We start from the raw sequence: 24452 nt of genomic DNA on the forward strand, positions 1-24452 counted from the left end.
AGAATACGGAAGCCAAGGTGCTCTTTAGGCTGAAACACATCAAGCGCAGGCTCTTTTCCATGATTATCCAGGACACTATTATTATTGATGGCAATGCACACAAACACATGAACAGACTGTCTGCTTCAAGAACCCATTTTTGGTCTTCTGCTCATCATGAGATTCTGTGGAAAACCCAATACTGTATCCGTCAATCCCCATGTTACCTCCACTCACCTCACATCTTTCCATCACTCCTACATTTCTCCTTCTCCTGTCATGTCCTCTTGTAGAAGACCACCACATTTTTGCAAATCTCTCACTTTAGAACCGAATTCTCCACCGGGAAGCACCTATGGCCACCTCCTAACACGGTTTAATTAATCGTGGCCACACGAAAAAGGATTTCTGCATGCCTGAGATTAAGTCTGAAGAGACGCATATTAACCTACCATGGGTGGTTATTCAGACCACAGTCTCCTCCTTTTTAGAAAAGACTTTGAGTGGAGACATTGAGGGTGTTGGTGTCCACAAAACAAGTTAGACCTGACAGAGAAAATCGCCTGTCACGAAGCACCAGAGCCCGTGATGGGCGGCCACGGCTCTTTCTCCCATTGGCAAAGGCGATGTAAATACATGATCCTTTCAGCCTGTTAGCATTGGCCTCTTCTCGCCCCTTCCCAGCCTACTTTTCCTAAATGTGCTCCTTCTCCCATCCAGTGGTAATTTGCCCTGTGTCGCGGAAACATATTTCCTCCTCGTCGTTGCATTGTTTCCCTACAGAAATGTCAGTCTTCTGAGAGACCCGGGTCAGCCACCTAATAGCGATGTGACCATTTACACCCTCGGCCTGGGTGGTGTCCCGCCCCGAAGACACATGCGGAGGGCTCTTGGCGGAGAAAGGCCCACGAGGAAGGAGATGCTATCGTGTGGGCTCTTAATACCCTGTTCTTTGGAAGTCACTGCAGAGCGGGATTACATTAAATCAGGCTGCGTGTACTTATTCTCCCGCGACCTCATCAAACAAGGCTTGCGTCCCTAGGATCAAACACCCGATCTTCACAGGCTGTGTCAGCAGGTTGGCTTCCCCATCCATCAGGCTCAAGGCTGGAAGGCATGAGCCCTGTCGGAGGTGCTGGCAAGGAGCGTGCTTTCCCCTGGCCGTTCTTCCTGCTGGCAGAGAAGGAGAGGAAGACTAAGACGCAGAGATGCTATTTGGATGCAACCGGTGGCCTCGGGGGCAAGGCGCCAGCGAATTGTGATTGTAGGCGCGGATGGGTCGCTCCCAAGAATAGGACCCTCTTTCTTACTCAGAAGCTCGAGTAATTGACCACCGGAGCTGCTTGAGTTGTGAGTATCGATCAGTGACAGTCCGGGGCTCTCATGCCATCACTTGTCCGGGGAGGCCTAATTAACAGAGGCTTGCTTGCTGAATTAGATAAAATTTAGTGTCCACCGAAATTAATGTGATGTTGTCTGAGCATCCTTCACCTAATAGTGGAAAATCAAGTTTAAGTGGTGGGAAGGGGGGTCCTAGTGAAGGCTGAGGCCTTTCACCGTAGCCAAGAAGTAGCTTTTCCAGAGTTTGCAGGGACCAGCCAGAAGAAATACTGTCAATTTGTCCCGACACCTGACAGCCAGTGTTTCAATATGATCACTAACGGTTATGCCGAGTAACTAACACGGAGAATTGTCTGCCGCGCTGGCCATTTTCGTTTACTTTTGCTCTACTGAGAATTGGGGTGTTTCTTCCATTAAAGATAAGAAGGAATGCAGACTTACCATGATTTGGTCGCATTTGGAAATCATGTGACTTTGAAGGTCAGCATGTAATACTTTGAAAGGCAGAGTGGGGAGGACTAGTTCAGATGGACCCTGAAATCTGTAAGAAGAAAATTCAATCAACTCACTGTTTCAGAGGCCAGAGCTTTTTTTTTTGCGTATGCGATTTTGTAAAATGTGGTTCTTCCTATCATACCCCAATTAATCGGTGGTGCGACTTTTTAAGTAGCCCTATCAGGATTCCACAGATGTCCGTCAAGATAACCCTAGTCTTTTGTATAGCACTCTCTAAATGGGTAAACATTTTGTCTTTTCTTTTTTTTTTTTTTTTTGAGAAATTATAAGAAAAAAGAGTTAGGATTAAAACCATATCAATAGATGCTCTATGAACAATTAGGGGATCATAGCTTTAGAGCCGAATACTTTACAGTCTTGAACTTTAAGGAGTAGGGATGCATTTTTAAAAAATCAATACACATTTCTACTCTCTTCCCTAGGTACTTAAAAAGAGAGAGAGAGAGAGTCTTACCCTGTTTATCGCAAGACTGGTTTGATAGCCAAATATGCTATTGATCTTGGAGTTGTAGTATTGCATTTGAATACGTAGAAAGGAAGGCCTCATGAAAATCTTCAAACCATGCTTCAAAGCTAGACGTCGTTATGTCTGAAGATCCTGTGTTTATTTTGCATGTTTAGCCATGTTCGTTTTGAATTCTTCTGAAAAGAGTCTGGTTTAATTCAGCCACTGAAATAATCGCCTCACAAGCCCACACTTCCACTACCTCCTTCAGGCCACTTCAGAATCAAATGCCCTAGGAAAGAGTCGTCCCTGTGAAGCTCACGGCTGTTTTCGTAGGAGCAAGGGTAAAGTGTATCAGCTAATCACATGCAACATCTCTAGGTCACCTGTTTTAAATCTTAATTTATCCACATAAAGGATCCCTGGAAGATGGATCCATAATTATACTGAGATGATTCATCCTTTTAAATGCTTACACGCACTCTATTGAGAACGTATACCGTAATTCACGGAACCATTATTCCACCCATAGACATTTAAATTATATCCAAATTTCATTGCTATAAACTATCATTTCCTAAGTAGTCTTGTCATAGCTTGTGAGCCAGAAGCAAACTACAGTTGACCCTCGAACAACATGGGGGGTTCAGGGTGCCAGTCCCCCATACCGTCAAAAATCCACCTATGACTTTTGACTCAAAAAGTCGAAAATGTAACTACTAATAGCCCATTGTTGACAGGAAGCCTTACCGGTAATATATAATCAGTCGATCAACACAGAGTTTGTATGTTGTATTACTGTACACTATATTCTTACAATAAAATAAGCCAGAGAAAAGAAAATGTGATTAAGAAAATCGTAAGGAAGAGAAAATCATTTATAGTACTGTAAACATTTGTTTATTGTATATTTATTGATATAGTCAACATATATTGTAATATTCAATATATATTATATACAAATGCCATGTACAAATATACCTGTACATTACATTCTGTACACAAATAATTATTGAGTATATTCATTGAAAAATGCCATAAGGGGGTATTATATATATTATAATATATAAGGGGGACCCATGTAATTCAAACCCATGTTGTTCATGAGTCAACTGTATATTTATTACTATTGCTTAAAATATGATTTAATACCTGTGAGGCATCATTTCCCCCTTTAATTACCTGAATTTCTTTCCCTGAACTTCACTGACTTTTTTTTTTTTTTTTTTTTTTTTGCAGTTTTCTCTGCTTGTAAACCTTAGAATAAGCTTGTCTGGTGCAAGCATAAATCTGATTAATTACATCTTTTTCTCAAATATGAACATGGACGTGTAGGAATGAAAAAAACGAACTCTTTTATGCTTTAATACGATCATCTAGGAAGATTCTGTATTTTAACATATTGACTATAATCTCTGCAAGAATGAGATTATGGTACCTGACGAGTTGCCAGGGAATGAGATATATCATAGCAGTGTACTATCAATGTCCTTGACACCGATCCCATTCAACGCCGGCGTCAAACCATGTCGACATTTTTGGACTGGATGCTTCTCATCTCAGCCATAGTCTCCATATTTTCCTTTTGTTCCCACAGTGGAAGATGGCGTTGGTATGTATATTACTGAGGCATCCAATGCCGTGTAACAAATGCACACAAAATGTAGCATCTCGCAGTAACGCACATTCACGCTCTCACAGCTTCCATGGCTCAGAAATCCGTCAGGGGCTGAGCTGAGTATTTGTGGCTCAGGGTACCTCATGTTGTCAGCTGGGGCTGCAGTGCTTTGAAGGCTTGAGTGGGGCTGGAGGACATGCATGTTGGATGGCTCACTTGCATGGCTGTTAGCTGCACGTCTTCAGTCCTTATGATGTGTCAGAAGAAGCCTCAGCTCTAAACCATGCATCCTGCTCCACTGGGCTCACAAGACAGCCACTGGCTTTCTGCAGAATGAGTGAACCAAGACAAGTGAACCAAAGAGAAAACCGTAGTTAATTTTACGACCTAACTTTGGGATGCATACACCAGCCCTGAACACACAGTAGAGTCCTACTGGCCGTACAAACCCGTCCTGGTACTGTAGATCAGGATTATGTGAGGGTGTGAATAGCACAGGGCAGGGATCATCTCAGCCCGCTTGAGCATAGCTACAGCAGTGAGAGCGGATACTTTCAGTTCTCTGTCTGGAGCCAGAGACACATCATTTTTATTCAAATTTTCCATTGCGTATGGTCCAGTGATTTCCTTTGATAATTTGGCACCATCACCAATGTGTAGTGTAGTGTGTGGGCTACCATGACCACGCTTAGGAGCGTGGCCACTAATATTACCTTTAGGGGGAAAAAAAATAAAATGAGAGACAGTTACCTTTAGGGGAAGTCTCTTAAAGTTGTAGAGTTCTTTGTTTTGGCATAATTCTTCTTAGAGTTTAATAATGGTTTCCTTCTCCATAGTTAACTCTTGATTTAGGTTGGACATCATTTCCCCAATCCAATAGAGTGCAAATGGTTTCTGTCAGAGGCACCAGAGATTATACCGTCTGTGATGTACCCAACAGGGCCACATGGTGAACACTTCCAACAATCTGGATAAATGCTTCCTTTTTACTGGCCACATCTCACCCATTGTCAGATCTGTAGCTTGTTCCTGAAAGCTCAGATGAGGTGACTGTCAAGAATGATATATGGCTTCCTGCCCTTCCTTAGAGTCTCTTCCCCTACCCCCATCTCTCCATCTCTCCGTCTTGTTCTGTTTTAGATTACACAGACACACACACACACACACAAGTCTACAATCCAGAAACAGTCATATGCTCCACTGATTCATAAACTATAAAATATAACTTGTTTTACACTGAATTCTTTACTCCATTCTGTGGCCATCAGGTAAGGACGTTGAGATAATTTGTGGAAACTCACCGAATAGAAAAATGAAAGGCACACAATACAATGTTTTACCGTATTGACCAGGAAACTTTCCATCTTTCCTCTTCTTTATTCTTTCTGGTCCACAGTTTGACTGCCCTTAAGTAATCATGAAGTCCATAATATCACTCATAAGGTAGGAACTTGCTGATAAACACTTGCTCATAAACACACATGCACACAAACACACACCCATTTTGAACCTAATTAAAACAAAACTATTTTCAATTTCTACCCCTCAGGCATCTCTAATGTTATAAAAAGTGTCACATTTGGTACCATAATGGTCTTCCATTCAGGGCCTTCTTATGGTCCAGAAGGCAGGCACTCTCGCAAGGAATATGACCTTGGTTTGGGATTGCTAATGGTGTTGAATCACGGTACTTCACTTCTTTTCAGGGAGGTTATGGTAGCAATTAACTTCACAATTCACATGGTCAAGATGACTCACAGTTGAAAGCACCTGAGTTGTCTGAAGATCAATTTTCTTTTAGGATTGTGCTGGAAAGGTTGAAAGCAGGACTGAAACATAATGGTGTGAATAGCAAAGGTCTAATTTCCAGGAAGGAGACTCACCCTTGGGGAGTTTCTCACCTCATTTCCCCCAGGGGACTGAGATTCATTGTGTCTCACTTTTTGACATATTATAGGCTCTCTTATACCTCTCAATAATTGGATTGTTTATTCAAGACATCATATTAAAAAGATGTGGGGAGAGCATTCTTCTGGAGTCTCTTGCATTTTTGCATGTATTACAAGCAGAGGTACTGACAGCTTTCCATCTGGAATGTCTTTCAGGGATGTTTGTGTAGCTAATAGCCTTGGAAGACAGAGATTGTGTCCTCCTCTCAGGTAAGGAGCCAGTTTGCTTACTCGCCATTACTTCATTAATAATGTCTTCCATGAGAGGGTAGATCAGAGAGGCTGACCACCCATTCTAAGTATTCAGGTCAGGTTCCCTAACTGCACGTTCCTCTCCTACAACACAACCTACTGTGCGTGCACCTGCCCTGAGGGACCCCAGCCGCCATGCTGTGAGGAAACCCTATGCAGAGAGAGGCTCAGGAAAGAAGAGACCAAGGCTCACCTACAACACGAGTGGGCCACAGATAGGACGGCAGCCCTGACCAACAGAGGGGCTGCAAGCCTATCAGATACCTTGAGCCAGAGGAACCCAGCCAAGCCACATCTGGCCTGTCCACCCACAGAAGCTGTGAGATAATCAGTGTTTGATGTTTTCAGTGGCTGTGTTCAGGGATGATTTGTCACACAGCAATAACTAAATAATATAAGCCAGGAAGAGTGCCTAGAATGTGAGAGGGGCTCATTAATGAACGTGTAAGAGAAGATACATGCCTCTAGATTCATGGACGTGGTCCTCCTGACTACCAGTCGGGCTCTCTGATTCCCAGAGATGGCATTATGGTTCTCGGATGTCCTGGACAGTGGAGCTGTGGCTCTTCTCAAGAGCAAAAGAAGGGACAGGCCACACAAATCCTATCTACACGACCCTACAGCCAATCCTAGAAATGTAGCTGAGATGGAAGAAATGGGATTTGCTGGAAATCCTCTTGAACAGGATTGAATATTTGGGAGTCACCGTTTTGTGAGCCTACTGCGGATGGCCAATTCCACTGACTCAGGAATAAATAAACAAGTTCTCAGGAATAAATAAATAATCCTTACTCTGGAAGGAGATGATGATTAGCTTTCAGGTTTCATATTTCTCAGTAGGGTATGCAAAACTGGGTAAGCTGAGACCTTCTTCTAAATACATGTTTCAGAGAAAGTCCAGGTAGCCTGCCTGCAGTCCCCACTTGTCTGACCCCTCTGCACTTTGCATAATCTGATTATGATTCTAGGGGCGGGTACTTCTCTTCCCACAGAAGGGAATTCAGAGTAGCTACTATGGTGATCCACCCTGTTCTTCTTATTTGTTTTAATATTTCATTTATTTGACAGAGAACATAAGCAGAAGGGGCAGCAGAAAGGGAGAAGCAGGCTCTCCATTCTGAAGGTCAGATGTCTGATGCACAGTGCTGGCAAGGCTGTGTATTTTCTGGAGACATGAGGAAGGATCTATGTCCTTGTCTTTCCAGCTTTTAGAAGCATCCTATATTCCGTGCTCTTAACCTCGCCCTGTCTGCAATCTTGCTTGTGTCCCTTTCTTTTCACACATGTAGATCCTGATAAACCTTGTGCTTGTTAATCACCCTCTTAGTTGGCTTCCTGCAGGACTCAACCCCAGACACCACACTCTGTCAGATTGTGCTAGGAGCACAGTGTCTTGCACCCAACTTGTGAAAAATCTAAAGTTAGGTTCTGGAGGAATTCAAAGATATTTATAGTAAAATAAAAAAGAGAGAAAATAAGAGAACAAGAGGGAAAGGAAAGGAAAGGAAAGGAAAGGAAAGGAAAGGAAAGGAAAGGAAAGGAAAGGAAAGGAAAGGAAAGGAAAGGAAAGGAAAGGAAAAGAAAGAAAGAAAGAAAGAAAGAAAGAAAGAAAGAAAGAAAGAAAGAAAGAAAAAGAGCAAGTTACCCTTCAAAGCAGGGTACCCTTCAAAAGATCCTAGAAAAGTCTGTCTTTTCTAGATTTTTCTAGATAAGCAAGTCAGTGTGGCTGAAAGTCTTCTTCAGGGCTGACTAGCTTTTCTAAGGCCATGAGGTTCAGTCCACGTTCACACATTCAGGCTTTAGCTGGCACTTTGCCATTTGTCAGTGGAAAGGGGGATCCCATTGGGGTACACTCTCAATTTAAGTAAGTTATTCTTTTTCATTCTTTCTTGGAGCAATGAGTGACTTTCTCACAGAGTAGTCTGCCCTTTAGCTGAAACTAGCTTCACTTAGACCACGTCAAAATGCCAATAATTTTCTTCAGTCACTTTCTTGTTAAATGGAGAGAACCATTGAAATTTTTTATCCACATACCATAAAGAAAGGAAAAAACAAATTACTTACTGAGAGCTCGCCCTATCATCTATCTATCCACCTATAATACATCTATCCATCTTATCTATGTACATATTTATCTATCCATCCATTACACCATCCGTTCATCCTGTCTATCTATCCCTGTATCCATTCCACCATCCAACCTTCATCAATCTATGCATCAACTATTTATTATCTATCATCAATCTACCTACCTACCAAATTATTAATCACTTATTTATCATCTACCTACCATTTGTGTATCATCTATCTACTCATCTTTGTTAAATATACAAAAAGCCTATCAGACCTCCTGATTCTTTCCCTCCCCTCACATCCCATATACAATCTGTTATTCAGTCCTGCTGGCCCCATCTATGTTCTGTCTGGGTACCACTGTCACTCTAGCCAGAAGGCCTTGAGCTCTCATTCCTACACCAGTGCATTAGTCTGTCTCTTGCTGCTTCTTCTCACACTTCCCTCACTCTATGTTCACAACTGCAGATGGAATGATTTTTGGCAAAAATACATCTCGCCTTAACACCCTCGAAGCCTTCCCATTAAGCCCAGGCTAACATGCAGACTTGTTCCCAAGACCCCAAGGCTCCCAGTGACCCTGCCCCCTGCTCACCTCTTGAGCTTCATATCTTCCTGCTCCCCTCTTTGCTCACTAGCCTCCAACTGACAGTCCTTTCTTCTGTCCTATTATCGACAAGCCCATTTCCCCAGACTCTGCATCTGCCGGGCCCCTGTCATCATCCAGAGAGTCTGAGTGTCATCTCTGCTGGGGAACCTTGGGGAACCTTCCCCCACCACTTGTCGACACTATCACCCCTACCGGCCAACTCAGAATCACTCTGAATCTCTGGGGCATTGTGACCATCCCATCTCTTTGTTTTGCATTCTCCAATACACAAAACAGCATGGTGGCATAAATTATTTTTGCTCACCTATCTGTTTATTGTATGAATAGGCTGCATGAATGTGACATTACCTGTCCTTATCACTGCCCTGTACCTTCACTTAGAATGTGTATCAACACACAGTTGGTGCTCACCAAATATTCACTGAATGAAGGTTTAATGCTTTTGTTATGAACTAAGATAATATTTTTTAAAAACCCTGAGGTTATATGCAAACTAGGTTTTACTTTCTGTGATAAGCACAGGCTTTAAGAACAAAAGTGTAGTAGCCAAAGTGTTAGTAAAACATTGGTCTGCTTCAAGATTCATAAATGTAACTTTTCACAAGCTTTTGGTGGTAACTATAAAGATAATCCTTGAGTCTAATGATTTTTAAAGTGTAAACAATTTAAGCATAAGTGTACATCGCATTCAAGTACCAAAGGCAAGGTGTGTCAAGTATCAAAGACATTTAAAAGAAAGTCATCGATGGCCACACCGTTCCATCCTCAACAAACAAGAAATTATGTTTTCATTTGTAGTCTGAGGTTATTATCCTATAAACACTAGGAAATTGTGTAAAAGAGTTTCAGGGAAAAGTAATTACCTACAGTTACATAAAGGATTGTGTAGTGGAAGAAAAATAATTTTCCTTCTACCGTTTTGAGTTTTCTTCTGAGACCCCTATAATAAAACGCAGGTTAACAAGGGAAAAACACACACAAGTTTATTAACACGTCTACCTCCTGTATACATGGGGGATACCCCGGGAAAAATGGAAAACCCAAAGAAGTGGCTTTAGAGTTTGGAATCTGAATAGGCGAAGGGAAGGAGGATGTAGGCGAGGAGAGTAAATGAGTTCAGGAAAGACGACTGGGCCCTTGGAAGAATAGGTGGAGGCATGACAGTTTGTGGCAAAATTTGCCAGGGCCTGGGGTCGAATCTCCTTTCCTGTGACAGGAGACCGTCTTTGTGGTTGATGACAGTCCTGGAGAGGGCATTGACGACAGTTGAATTCCTTTGGGGTGAAGTGTCTTTAGGTAGATGAAGTAAGTTCATGGAAAACCCCTCCGTCCATCTGCTGGTTTTCAAGTGGCCACAACTCAAAATAATCTGTATAGTAAAGTGGCGCATTTTGGGGTGATGTGTTCTGCTACTCTTCGGTCCTGTCCATTGGATTGGCTTCACCAGTAATGTCACAGAATTAAAACAAAAGTAATAGTATTCCATAGCACAAAAAAGCAAAACACAACAGGGTAATAAGAGACCAAGCAATGGGAAGATTCTAACAATGACACAAACTTTCTATTTCCTCCCTGGACGTCTACCTCAATGAAGAGGTCTGAATGTGATGTATTTTGCTGGGGGATCTGTTATCGGTGCTCACAGCTACAAATGCAGACACACAGACCTTTCAGCTTATATTCAGCAACCAGCCCGAGGTCCAAAGGATACAGGTTTGCGGCCAGAGCAAGCAGTTTTATGTTCTCTTGTCATGATTTACGTTGTGTTTTATTTTAGGTAATTCACGGTTCTGATTCCATGTTGGTTGATTCTCCAGTGGATTTTTCTCCACCAAATCGCTTCTGAGGCCCGTCTACCGAGGTGACGTCACACAAAGCAGGTAACCCGCGTGAAATTTGACCAGTGCCCTGCCGACGGGCTGATGCTATAATCTGGTGTAAATCAACCTTGGAGGGGGATGGGTTAGGGAGAGAACGTTCAAGACGTAAATGGGGCATCTGCTGGAAATGTTCATCATGGTACAGAGGAGAAAGTTGAGAAAAACCATGGGTTTTGAGAGGAATATAACGAGTATCTTTCTACCTAACAAGATCTAGGAGATGGTGGGGATATTTGACAAGATCCTGAGGAACAAGTCCCACAGATTAGAGGGATGTATTGAACGTGGGCTGGAGATAAGGGCCAGTCAATGTGGCACAGTTGGGCCAGTGAGCAATGCTCGGCTTTTAGAATACATTAGATGCTTTAATCCGGTGTCCAGAAGAGAGCAGTGCACACTCCTGCCCCATATGGAAGTTGGTAGAGACTCGAAGAAGCAAAGAATGTTTGGAATACCTAAAATCTGCACTGTGTGACTTTTGTCAACAGAGAAGGATGGGTGATGTTGCAAAGAATCTATACACGGTCATTGGAATTATTCACTCAGTGTCTTACTCTTGTCGTTTTCTTTATTTTTTCCTTTCTCTCTCTCTTTAAGACACTGCTGGGAATTCCACGTAGAGAAGCTGTGACCTATGTAAGATAGTAGATGTCACTCGCCTTGAAGGGGGACTCATGATCTTAATAAAAAGACCTGTGTGTCTCTCTGCTTCGACATTTTAGACTCTAAGAGCCAGGCATTGAGTATCTCGGTCTCCCTGTTGGTATGGGGTCGAGCCTGGGGTCGAGCCTTTGGTTGGACACATACTCGATGATTGATAAACGGGTATTGAAGAAGTGAATGAAAAGTGGAATGGCATTGCGTTGACACCTTAAGTGGTGTGGGGTCTTAGAAAGGACGAGAACAGTGAGCTGAGTGTTTGTGAACATGGTTCCATCTTGGCTCAGGCTTTAAATGGTGGATGAGCTTTAGGGGAAAAGACCCTGAACGTCGCCCGATGGACGTGAGCAAGACGTGTTGTGCTTACATCACGCAGAATCTGCGTCGAAAGAGAGATGCATGTAGTGGGTAGGACACCAGAGCCCAACTAGTGCCTTGGCATCAAACCCACATCCGTTTATAAGAGATGCTGGCCAATTTGTCCTATGTACGAATGGTCTTCCTTATAAAGTTTTTAGGGTTTTTTTCTTTGGTTGAGGGGAGTGCCGGGGAAGCTGTGATGGAAGCATATTACAATTCAGGCGTCTGCCATGTTGCTCCTTCTTGCTTCAAGGCAAGACAGCGATGGGAAAACAAATGTTTATAACATTAAGGAGTGGAAGGCAAAATTTTTTTTTAAGGCAAATTTTTTGACAGGGGAGTTACCTAGTGATCATTGGTTGACAGACTCCTTCCCATGCAACCAATGATCACTAGGTAACTCCCCTGTCTGTGTGTGAGCTCAGAACACCCTCCCGGGACACAACACAGTGAAGGTTCCGGAAGGGTCCATTTCTCTGACAACGGGAAGCATCAACGAGGGAAATAAAACTTGCAGAGGAATGCTCAGATACGGAAATGACGGATCTCTTGCAAACGCGCCCCAGGTAATTGGTACTTGGCGAATGAGTTTTGTAGGTGAGGCATTTGCCGAGTGGAGGAATTTTGAAAGAAAGGCAAAATAAAACTGCAGGTGATGCAGTGTCACGGTTTAGTAAGTTTAGGGGGTGTAGCAGGGAGCCCCCGGCTTGTGGCTGGTGTATGTGGAAGACAGTGAGGCCACCACCTTCACTTTTGCGTCCGATTCTTTGCCATAACTGGCCCCACGTCTCCCGCCCATCCTGGCGCCTGTCTCAGGGCCTGGGCGATCGCTCCCTCACGGACCCATTCTCAGATTATTCCAGAGATTGTGGGAAAAGAGAGGCATGTCTACACAGATGGCACATTCGTTTTCACGCCGTGGTCTGTGGGCACGAGGCGCCGACCTGACCGAGACCGTGCTCCAGGAAGTCAGGGTCACTGGGGTGGCAGGGAGCTCTGTGCCTACCTGCCTGCAGGTGAGGGTCGATCACGGCTCCTTAGCAAATGACCTGGTGAAGCCAGGGTCAGGCTCCAGGGGGCTCCCACCCTCCGAGCTGCCTGACGCAGACCGAGTGGGCCCCCCAACGAGCAGAGGCCCGCAGCCCCTTTGAGCAGGGACTGCTCGTGGCACTTGTGTCCCTCGTCTTACAGTCGGTGTCCCCACAGGGCCAGTCCCTTGGTCTCCTGCTGTGCCCCAGGCATGGCATCCGATTCCAGGAGGACGAGGCGGCCGGCCCTGAGCTCGGGCATCGGGTCTGCTGCTATGATCCAGCACTCGCACCCCTGGGGATGTGCGGCATTGGACGCGGATGACGTGGGCACCCCCGGTCCCCGTGCAAGCCGTGAAGAGGAGCCACCGCAGCGTGGAACGAGGCCGAGACCACCCGTTGCCAGGTGACGGTTCCAGGGATGCAGCCGAGAAGCCTGTGCTCGCGGCCCCATGGTGCTTGCATCCTTCATGGAAAAGCGCAGCTGCATCCGGCATCCCGTGCGTGAGGAGCCCACTCATGGCTTCACCGCTGAGCCCGTGGCCCGTGATGGCCAGAGGAGTAAGAGGCCTGTGCTCCGTGCGGCGCTCGCAGGATCCCTCTCGCCCCCAGTTTCCCGAGCGACAGAGCGGGGCTGCCTTTCGACGAGGGGCCTCGGGGCTCACTTTTCAGAGGCGATGCTCACGTGCTTGATCGCGGGAGAGGCGTCCTGGAGGAACCCCCAACTCTGACTCGGTGCATGCACCCAGATCTCACGCTCTGCAAATGCCTTGCCCAGTCCCACGGCACACGGAACGCTCGGGGCCTTTCTCCGTGTTTCTCTCCCACAGACACATTCGTGCCGAGCGGCTGCTGACCGTAGGCTGCCTGGAGGACGTGCCTCGGAAAGGCCGGGCCCGGGGTGGCTGTCGTTAGCGCATCTTCTCCCATTGTCAGCAGTCCCAGGCAGGTTTGCGAGTGGCCCAAGCTCAGAGACAGCGTGGGCGCCTGTGGGAGCCGGGAAGCCTGCGGGGAGCACTGGGAAGAAGTCAGCCCCTTGCAGAACGGCTTCCGGATGGTCAGTACGGCTCGGTTGGGCAGTGGCAGGCCCTGAGCCCGGCGGGGACTCAACAGCAGCCACTTCGCGAGCCGCGGTCTCACCTGGAGACGACCCACCTGCTCGGAAGGCAGCCATCCGCACCTCGGAAGACGAGGCCTCAACCGCCCAGATGCCAGCAACGCCCTGACCTCCGGCGATTTTGCAAACCAGAGCTAACCTCAGCCGGGACGCACTGTCCCCGACCTGAGATCCCCTTCCGAGGTCTCCGTTCCCCTGCGCCTTTCTGAAGGAGGCCAAGCCCTACTGAGATGACAACTACTGACCTCACGGCCCCGGAGCAAGCCTGTGACCCGTAGGGTCTGTTCCTACAGCAGAACCAAGCCTTGAGCCTCCAATGGGGATTCGGAGACGCAGAAGCCTTTCCTTGCCATCATGTCCCAAAATGGGAGAGAAATCGCATTTGGGGGAAATGCTGTAGGTGGAGTCGACCCACGGAGAGCACGCGGGACACCAAGTCCTCGGGGCTTTACAGATGACACGATGGGCCTCCGGGATGGGTGGGCCCACAGCCTGTTGGAGGGATGCGCATCCCTCGAGAAGAAGAGCCGTCTGTGTTACCCGGACATGAGGCAGTGCCAGGCCCGCGAAGGCTTGATGAATGAGTGCCGGCTTCCTCCCCAGGGGTCACCCGTGGAACGGAACAAGAGGAAGCGCGGACGACGCTGGAAGCTGCCTGGCTGCCCGGCTCGGTGGGGGAACCTGCCCCCCTCGGCCCCTCTGGGCACCATCCACGTGCCCTCCGCGGCCACTTGGAGCTCCCCGCTTGCCGCACGCCGCGTTCTCAGCAACGGGCGCTGGCCTGTGTCACCGGGTCCTCCGGGCCGACGCCAAGGGCGCGGAGGCACTGTCCCCGGAGCCCTGTGCCTTGCTTTCTTGGGCGCACTGAAGCCTTGCTTTCATTCCCTCTGCAGGGCACATGCTCAGAATAGCTGAAATTCCCAACATTCACCAGGAGGGCCCATAATAAATTATTGACTAACACATAAAGGCCGTTCCAGAGCATGGGAAATGGGCTCAGAAAGCGGCCTGCAACCCCCGCCCGCAGCCACCGCATCATAAATGAGTCCTGTTGTTGGCCACCCGGCTGTCCCCGTCCCCATCTTTCCTTTCTCAATGCCCGCTCCTAAAAATAGCGCACAGTCAGCGGCGGTCACAAAGCACGGCCTTATGGCTGCCGGGGGTATTTGAACCCTGGTGGGGTGTGTGCCGCGCCCCGGTTCCAGTGGCTTCCCAGTTGGGTATTCAGAGGGCCGATTCATTGTGTGGCGGGCACCACCGCGTCCCCATCAGCCCCCGACAATGAACGCTGTCCGCATAACAAATGCGGCTTTCTCGGGCTGCAGCTAATGCGACGTATTCAACAGGGAAGGGAGGCGGCCCCGGGCTTTCCAGCCATACCCCTGGTTTTATTTAACCCTGCATGTGTCAGCCCCGTCGGAAAGCCTCTGGAATTTTCTTCTGCTGCTGCTGCTTCTTTCCGCCCCTGCGGGGTCTGAGAGCGAGGCGCTCGGAAACCCCTGCTGCTGACGGGCTGCTCAGGTTTGGAGAGCTGCCTTCGGCCCTGCACATGCACAGGATGCTCAGCTCCCTGCTCCTGACATTCACGGAAGCAGTCGCATCGAAAGGGGCTCAATCTCACCTCGTGTCAGTCGCCGTGTCTCGTGCAGCCTGCGGGAGCTGCTCGGGTGCACCGAGGGAGCATTAAGGCTGTAAATCAAGCCTGGCGGCGGCGGCAACACACCAAAAATGGTGGGCCTGGAGACCTGGCACAGTCACAGCTCCCCCTGCCATCCCCAGGTGCCCCAGGAGGAAGCATGCAGACGGTCCCGTGGGCCCTGGTGCTGATGGAGGCCCGCCCCCTTGGCAAGCCCTCCCTTTGAGACGCTGCGGACGCTGCCTGTTGCACCCGAGAAAGGGACCCAAAAGCCCGAAGCCCCTCTCTGTTCTTCCCAGGCCGCATGCCTCCTCGTATTGGCGCCTGAACACACACCAGGAGGTCCGGAATAGCCTTTTCCAAATGCATCTCTATTGCGAGAAATATCACGCGCGGTGCAGGGCCCGGGTGGCCAAGTATCTCTGCAAGCGACCAGAGCAGCTCCAGAGCCCGCTGATGCTCGCGGCAGCTCTCATAGTCCACAAATTTTCCGAAATTAGAGAGGAAGGCCGGGCTTGTTTACGGGCAGCTAGTGGACGCGGAGACTGTCACCTCTTTTCACGTCGGTGTTGTCGTTTCCAGGTAAGGAGCGACCATGGGGAGCTTCGGAGAAGGCAAAGCAGGATCGACTACGGAGCCTGGCACTTCGCCGTATCCGTTGGCTGGCTCTGTTGGCCTTTCTGGGTCTTTATCGCGTCGCCTCTAGAAAAGGACTTGGGGTGACCTCCGTAAAGAAGCAGCACAGCATAGACACGGGAAGGTCTTGGAAGCAAGTGCGCTAACCAGCGACATCAAACTTTCCCCTTAACTCTGCATCAGGGGCCAAAAACAACACAAAGGAGCGGGAGGGGACCAACAAAGGAGTGGGAGGGAGAAGCTATTCATGTTTTTCATGGTCAGAGAAACGACGCAGCAGAGCTGAGTTCCTCCTCATGCCTGGGATGTCCTCCGAACATCAGCTTTATGCTAAGTGCGCTGGGAACTTGATCTGGGTTCTTGATTCTTAACATCTCAACCGCGCAGGTGGTTCTATGCTACGGTCTCTCTATGCCCGATGTCACGCCGTCAAGGAAAGAAGAGCTTTCCGCCTTGACTAGACGTCATCGAGGTCAAGTACTCTGTTATTAGAGTCTCTAGATTTGCAGGGCTGACTCCTTAGCGGGTTTTCCCCCCTGTGTTTTCCCTTGTTTGGGCTTTTTGACCATAGAAACCACTGACAGAGCAAAATTGCTGCGTGTAGCAAGCAGCCTATGAGGGGCGCTGGGGTGGCTCCGTCCGTTAGGCATCCAAGTCTTGATTTTTGGCTCAGGTCACGATCTCGGGGTCATGGGATCGAGCCCGGTGCTCACTGGGGAGTCTGCTTGACATCGTCTGCCTCTGCCTCTCGCCCACATCATGTGCACACACTTTCTCTTTCAAATACATAAATAAATCTTAAAAAAAAAAAAAAACACGATCATAGAAGCAACATAAATATTGCCTTTGGACTCAGACCCAAACCGGGTCGTATATGGTGATGCATTCCCTCCCCAATGGCTTTCGCTTTCAACTAGCGGACGACAATCTAGAAACATGCTCCCTGCAAATCCCACCTGAGCTGAAGTGACCCCCAGAGATTTGAGTCGTGTGTGTGCACATGTGAAGAATAAGGCTGCCGTGGCCCCGTGAGAGTTCAGAGCCAAGAAAACAGCTTAGGTCAGGCTGGTTACAGCGTCTGCTCCAGTCACAGGAGGATATTTCCACGGCCGGGAGTCCTCTGGGAGTGAAGCTTCTCGAAGCCGTGCACACGGTCAGGAAACGCCGTCGGACGTTGCACTGTGCTCGTGTTCGGTGCCTCACCTGGTGCTTCCCAACAGCCCTGCGAGCGCCCTTCAGTTGTAAACAGAGAAACCACGCGCGGAGAAGTTAAACGGCTGGACAGAGCGTCGTCCTCAGTATCGAAGACACAGAGGGACACCAGGTCCAGAGCATGGATGCGACTCCCTAGCTCTTTCCCCCGGATGTGGGAAACAGATCAACCCGTCTCCAGTGACCCAGCAACATTTGCAAGGCGCCACACGTCATCGGTGTTCCTTGGAACCTTCCCCCTCTGGGGCATAAGGAAGTACCGCTTTCCCGGCCACTCAGAGAACCCACACCCACTGAGCCCACCGAGCCGCGGAAAGGGGAAGATGGCCCGGAGTCTGTCTCTGTAATCTGCTAATGATGACTCCAAACGTAAGCGCTGGAAATATCCACACGTGTTGGCAGATTCATTGTGTACTATTTATACCAGGGGGAAAATGGGCAGAACCATGCGCCATCCTTTCACCCCAAAAGGAGCAGTTAGATGCAGAATGGGCTTGTTTTGTTTTAGAAGAGCATCTGCAGGTGTTCAGCTGTAGTTTCAAATAATGATTCATGACAGGGGCAGGTGCATGTGATGTAGAATTAGCTGGACACATTGCAAGTTAGGAAATTGTGTGTAGGGGGCACCCGGGTGGCTCGGGTTGAGCGTCTGCCTTCAGCTCAGGGCATGATCCTGGGGTCCCGGAATCAAGTTCTGCATCGGGCTCCCTGCACGGAGCCTGCTTCTCCCTCTGCCTGTGTCTCTGCCTCTCTCTCTCTGTGTCTCTCATGAATAAATAAATAAAATCTTTCAAAAAATTGTGCATAGAGCATCCATTTCGAAGCTTTAAAGTCCTACGGACGACTTGCTCAAAATGCCCCTCACCACCTTCGTGGTTTCCCATTAACAGGGTCTCCAGGGGGAAACAACAATTTACACTTGTAACCAGTTTCTAGCTAATGCTGATGCTACCGGCGCAGGGACCCCACTGAATTAATCAAATATGCATGAGGCGCGTTGTGAGAGCCAACCCTCCTGGTAGGGCGGTCATTGTCCCCGGGGTGCTGGAACTTTTAGGAAGTAGCAGCATCCAGTGGCAACGTGAGGCGGCACAGCCACTGTCAGAAACACATTGGCATTTCTTCAAATAAATTGCAAAATGCAGTTAGCACATGATGCTCCAGTTCCCCGCCGAGGCACCGACCTAGGAGGAGTGCGCACAGGCCTTCAAGCAGAGGTATGCACACGTGTGTTCACAGCCGCACTACTCGCAGGCAGCAAGGGGTGCACACGGCCCACGTCTCCATCAGCAGGTTAACAGATGCACAAAACGTGGCCCAGCTCCACCGTGGAAGAGGTCTCGGCCACTGAGGCCACGTGGTGATGTTGTCACACCTGCGACGATGTCGGGGCGACTGCAAAGATCCAGACACGCAAGAGCACATTGTATATGCTTCTGTGCATATGAAACGTCCAGAATAGGGGAATGCATCGGGTCGGAAAGCAGATGAGTTGGTTGCCTGGAGCTGAGGTCAGGGGCCACGGCGGAGCGACTGCTTCATGGGTACAGACTTGCTTTGGGAGCCGCGGAAGGTGCAGAAATTAGGTAGTGGTCATAGTTGCGCTGCATTGAGAATGTGCTAGAAGCTTCTAGATTGTACGTTTGTAAATGGCCAATTCTATGTTATATAAATGTCACCCCCTATTTTTTAAAATGTCCATACAGCACACTAGCGATTCTGATTTCAGCGTTCTAGGACCTGGCTGTTTTTATTTTATTTTATTTTATTTATTTTATTTTATTTTATTTTATTTTATTTATTTATTTTATTTTATTTTATTTTATTTTATTTATTTATTTCATTTCATTCCATCGTATTTCCTCATATTTCATTGTATTTCATTTTATTTTTATTTTTTATTTTATTTTGCTTATTTTATTTCATTGTATTTCATTTCATTTTATTATTTATTTTATTTCATTTTATTTTATTTTATTATTTATTTTATTTTATTTCATTGTATTTCATTTTTTTTTCATTTATTTATGATACTCACACAGAGAGAGAGAGAGAGGCAGATACATAGGCAGAGGGAGAAGCAGGCTCCATGCACCGGGAGCCTGATGTGGGATTCGATCCCTGGTCTCCAGGATCGCGCCCTGGGCCAAAGGCAGGCGCTAAACCGCTGTGCCACCCAGGGATCCCTCATTTTATTTTTTATTTTATTTATTTTATTTTTATTTTATTTCATTGTATTTCATTTCATTTTATTTTATTTTATTATTTATTTTATTTTATTTTATTTCATTTCATTGTATTTCATTTCATTTCATTTTTAATTTTATTTAATTTAATTTTATTTATTTAATTTTATTTATTTAATTTTATTTATTTAATTTTATTTTATTTATTTTATTTCATTGTATTTCATTTCATTATTTTATTTTATTTCATTGTATTTCATTTCATTTTATTATTTTATTTTATTTCATTGTATTTCATTTCATTTTATTTTATTATTTATTTTATTTTATTTCATTTCATTTCATTTCATGTATTTCATTTTATTTCATTTTATTTTTTATTTTATTTATTTTATTTTTATTTCATTTCATTGTATTTCATTTTATTTCATTTAATTTTTAATTTAATTTAATTTATCTTATTTTATTTTATTTATTTTATTTATTTTATTTTATTTCTAAAAGGCCCCTGAGTGGCTCTGCATCTGCCTTGGGCTCAGGTCATGACCTCAGGGTCCTGGGATCGAGCCCCGCATTGGGCTCAGTGTGCAGCAAGGAGTCTGCTTCTCCCTCTCCCTCTGTGCTCTCTCTCTCTCTCTCAAATTTCATTTATTTATCTTAAGAAGAAAAAAGAGAGAGAGAGAGAGACAGGAGGGGAAGAGAGAGAATCTCAAGCAGACTCCCGATGCGGAACTCGGTACCATGACTCTGCAACCATGACCAGAGCTGACACCAAGGGTCAGATGCTTGAGCCCCTGAGCCACCCAGGCGCTCCCGAGGTATTTTAAATTGCTTTTCAGATGATTCTAATGGGCAGCCCGGCTTCACTGACCTGGTGGGGATTCAAACAATAGCAACAATGACGGGCAATAACTGGGTCTTTGGACGTGGTTCAAGTGAAGGAGCATGAGAATGGGAAGACTGAAGCTACAACTTTAGCAGGTGGTCCCCATGCCTGTGCTGCTCGGCGTCCAGGGACCAGCAGCATCAGCCTCACCTGGGGGCTTGTCACAAAGGTGGACTGTCCAGCCCCATCCCCACGCCGCCAGAAATACAATCTGCCTTTTAATAAAATCATGCAGGCCTTGTGATATCGTATTTCATGGAACGCCGGTGTGTGGACGGTTATTACTACTTCCCCCGACACAAAGGGTCTGTACGGCCCAGATGTTGCCTGGAAGCACGTTAACCGCATTCGTATCCTCCTGTATCTATGAACCTTTGAGGAGCTCGTGCATCTGACACCCTTGCAGGAGCATTGCAGGGACGACGTGCAATCGTATTGCAAACCGTTCAGAGAATGCAGCTCCTTCTAGAGGAACGCTTTACGATCCTGAGGGGGATTAGGCTTCCGCAAGGAGAACTCTGACAGCTGCTGCTCCAGGACGGTTTTCAATCTTCTGCACCGGCTCCATCCAAAGTGAAGCTTGAATCTGCTAAAAGTCCAGGAGCGACCCTGCATGTCCATACCCAGAGACACTGGGTGAGAAGTGTTAGATAGACACGAATCACAGGCTACACTTCAATGTGAGTCACAAGACAAGGGAAAGAGGGGCAGGATCCCTTCACGACTCGGCTCTTTGTCATCCTCACGCTTGGAAGATTTGGAGGTTTCAGGCCTGCAGTGAAGATAAGCTAGAGAGACCACGTAGCACGCCCGTACCCAACACGTTCCTGAGAAATTCTCAAGCACCCCAGACTTTTCTTCCAAGCCTTTGTAGGCGAGCTGGGCCCAGCTAACGCCCAAGGGAAAGTCTAATACATCTCTTTGAAATCCATCTTGAGATGACTCAATTTCTATAAATAACAAAAGTACCCAAACAGGAAAGAAAGTTCATGAACTTGTGCAGGGAACGTCAACAGCCTTCTTTATCCCATCAATGAACTTTTTTTTTTTTTTTTTTTTGTCCCTCTGTATTTCCCTGAAAGTCTGACAAGCCATACTCAAATTTGTTTTTCTGGAAATAGCAATGTAATTTTTAACCCGGCGTGAAATATTCAAGAAGTGGGATGGATGCGAACCTCAGAGGTCACCCATGAAATTGGTCCCAATATTGAAGTGATGAAAAATGATTCCGCCCATTCTGTGTGTCAATCTGTTAATATCACATCGTAGATGGGATGCTGATGGTCTCTAACCCCTCAGACCGAAGGTGCCCTCAGCTATCACATCTCGGCAAGATTCACGAATTGATTAAAATAACCATTTTTAGAGAAATGAAGACAGGTTCTTTTTTTTTTTTTTCTTGCCTATTTAATGGAGTCAAAAGAAGAATTCCCAGCCAAGCCCACATTTCTCAACTCAGTTAAACTGATTTCCATAGACGACGTGAGGGGTAGAGAACACAAGTGATTCGCAAACGGTACACATGAAGGGGCCAGCAAAAGGGAAATGATGCTCATTGCTGTTTGCCTGCAAGCCCCTGAGAAGAGTGTTTTTTAAGAAACCCCTTGGGGCGCCTGGTGGCTCAGTCGGTTAAGGGTCCACCTTCAGCTCAGGTCATGATCTTGGGGTCCCAGGATCGAGCCCCATGTCAGGCTCCCTGCTCAGCAGCGTCTCTGCTTCTCCCTCTCCCTCTGCCTTTCCCCCTGCTTATTCTCTCGCCAATAAATAAATAAAATCCTTTAAAAAAAAGTTTCTTTGTGAGAAATTGAACATCTGCTTCTTTCTTTCCCGGACAGAAAACAAATGGCAAGGTATCTTTAGCTCAATGTGCAGTTGTTTCTATGTGACAGGGATTGTGCAGGATTTCCTTGTGGGGGCATTTCCAGGGATCCACAGACCACAACCTGGGGACCAAGTGCAGCCCAAGACCTGGTTTCATAACGTGCCTCTGGATCGCAGCCGTGCCCGTATATTCACAGATCGTCTGTGGCTGCTTTCACTTGGCAAGGAAATAGCAGTCAGGTGGTGGTAAGAGGGACCAGCAAACCTAACACATCTACTGTCTGGCATTTTGCAGAAAAGTCGGGGGCACCTGGATGGCTCAGTCAGTTAAGCGTCTGCCTTTGGCTCATGCCATGACCCCAGGGTCCTGGGGTCCAGCCCTGTGTAGGGCTCCCTGTGCAGCGGGGGTGAGGGGTCTCCTTATCCCTCCCCCTTCTCTCATGCTCGTGTGCTCTTGCTTACTCTTGCTCTCTCCCCCTCTCAAATAAATAAAATCCTTAAAAAAATAAAAAAAAAGAGAGATAGAGAGAGAAGTCTGCCAACCCCTGCCCTAAGAACGCCTCTGTTCACGAGGCCATTTCTGTGTGCATCTCGTGATGGGACAATTTAAACGCCGTATATACCGTTTCTATCTACGTGTGATGGATACGGTAGGGTGCCCAGATATTTGGCTAGAGGACATGAAATGAGCATTGGATCAGTAAGACTGAGTGAAGCAGGTAGCCCTCTCTGGGGTGGGTGGGCTCCATCCAATCAGGTGACGTCAGGAGTAGATCAAAGAGGTGGAAGAAAGGTTGAGTTCTCGGACTGATGGTTTGAGCTGGGCATTGGGCCCCTGCCCTTGAACTGGCGCTTGTAGTCTCGGCTCCCTGGGTTCTCAATCCTTCACACTCACACTGAATTACCCACCACGGGCTCTCCTGGGCCTCCAGCTTGCAGATGGCAGACTGTGGGACTCCTCAGCCTCCATAATTGTGTCAGCCAATTCCTTATAATCAATCAATCCACTCCTCCTTCTCTTTTTCTCCCTCCCTCCTTCCCTTCTCCCCTCCCTCTATGCCTACCCCATATATTTCCCGTTGGTTTAGTTTCTCTAGAGAACCCTGACTGATGCCAACAAACATTATCTATCAAGTTTTCTTAACTCTTCTACGAAACTTCTTTGAACACCAAGTATGCGTAAGGTTAGGTGAAGATTAGGAAGACGAAGAAAACAGTTCTTACCCTGAAGACGGCCTCTCAACAGGCCAATGACAATCAATTGACGTAGAGCATCAGACGTGGCTTGAGCAACATCTTCACAAAGTCCTACTTTATTTATTCGCAAGAGGAATCAAACCCCAGCAGTCCAGGGGGTGCTCAAGGTCTCAGAAGAAAGACGGTTATGTCAAGAAGTCTTCCCAAGTGCCACGTGTGACACGGGGGCCATCGCAGGGTACAAAGAATGGGCAGTGCCCAACGCAGGTGGGGTTGAAGGAGCTCAAAGTGATGGTTTTCTGGAGTAGAGCAAGACCTGTGGGTGGCACGTTTCCAAGGCGACCCCTGCTCCTGTGTTCCCTGTGATGACACAATGCCTGAGGGCTCTGAGCCTGGCACCCAGCTGAGACAGGCGTGCGAAATAAAGCCAATAGGCCTCCGCTTGAATGTGGGCAGGTTCTGTGTCTACGCGAGTCTGCATGTAGCTCACAGGAAGACTTTTCCACGGTGAAGCCACAAACCACTTGGAACGACTTCACTTTTGAATGTGTTAGTGGAGTGGGTTGGATCGGAAGAGGAGAAAGCCTGACTCTCGTGTCAGAGAAATCTCCCATCTCTTGACGATTTTTCTGCTGGGACTTGATAGGGTGTCATCTGCTTTTCCTTATCATTTAGCATCTAATGAGAGATACTTGCTTCCAGACGGGTCTTCTGTTCAAATTCACCAGGCAGCCTGGCGTTGCATATCCACTGGTCAGGTTCTGAACGATTTACAAGTCGACGTTCTCTCCTTAATGCGGGTGGGCTCGGGGCGAGTGAAGGGTGGCCCGCGATGTCATTTGGGAGGAAACAGCCCCGACTTAAAAGCTGGCAATCCATCCATCCATCTGCTCTCTTTCTTCTCCCTTGCCTGTCATCAGCCAAAGACGTCCCTGACGGGTTAAGTTAATCTGTGATAGAGAATGTGCCACCGTGGGCAGCGTGTTAGCCTTTGGTAGATGCCAGAGACAAACGCGCGCCTCCACGGGGAAGCCCTGAAAACAAACCTGC

At 47.1% G+C, this 24452-nt stretch overlaps 1 long non-coding RNA gene across 2 annotated transcripts; it reads right to left on the minus strand.

The window, feature by feature from the left end:
- Positions 1-2009: 2009 nt before the first annotated feature.
- On the minus strand, positions 2010-23904 carry LOC140627989 (uncharacterized). Of its 2 annotated transcripts, XR_012026453.1 has the most exons (4): positions 23430-23904; positions 4650-4793; positions 3720-4225; positions 2010-2573 (listed from the first exon to the last, which is right to left on the minus strand). It is a non-coding gene; the product is annotated as an uncharacterized lncRNA (long non-coding RNA). The 2 variants fall into 2 exon arrangements; XR_012026452.1 differs by lacking the exon at positions 2010-2573 and having other exon boundaries at positions 3288-4225; positions 23430-23828.
- Between the last annotated feature and the right edge of the window lie 548 nt (positions 23905-24452).

The sequence above is a fragment of the Canis lupus genome, chromosome X (assembly GCF_048164855.1).
Source record: "Canis lupus baileyi chromosome X, mCanLup2.hap1, whole genome shotgun sequence".
Classification (NCBI taxonomy): Eukaryota; Metazoa; Chordata; class Mammalia; order Carnivora; family Canidae; genus Canis; species Canis lupus.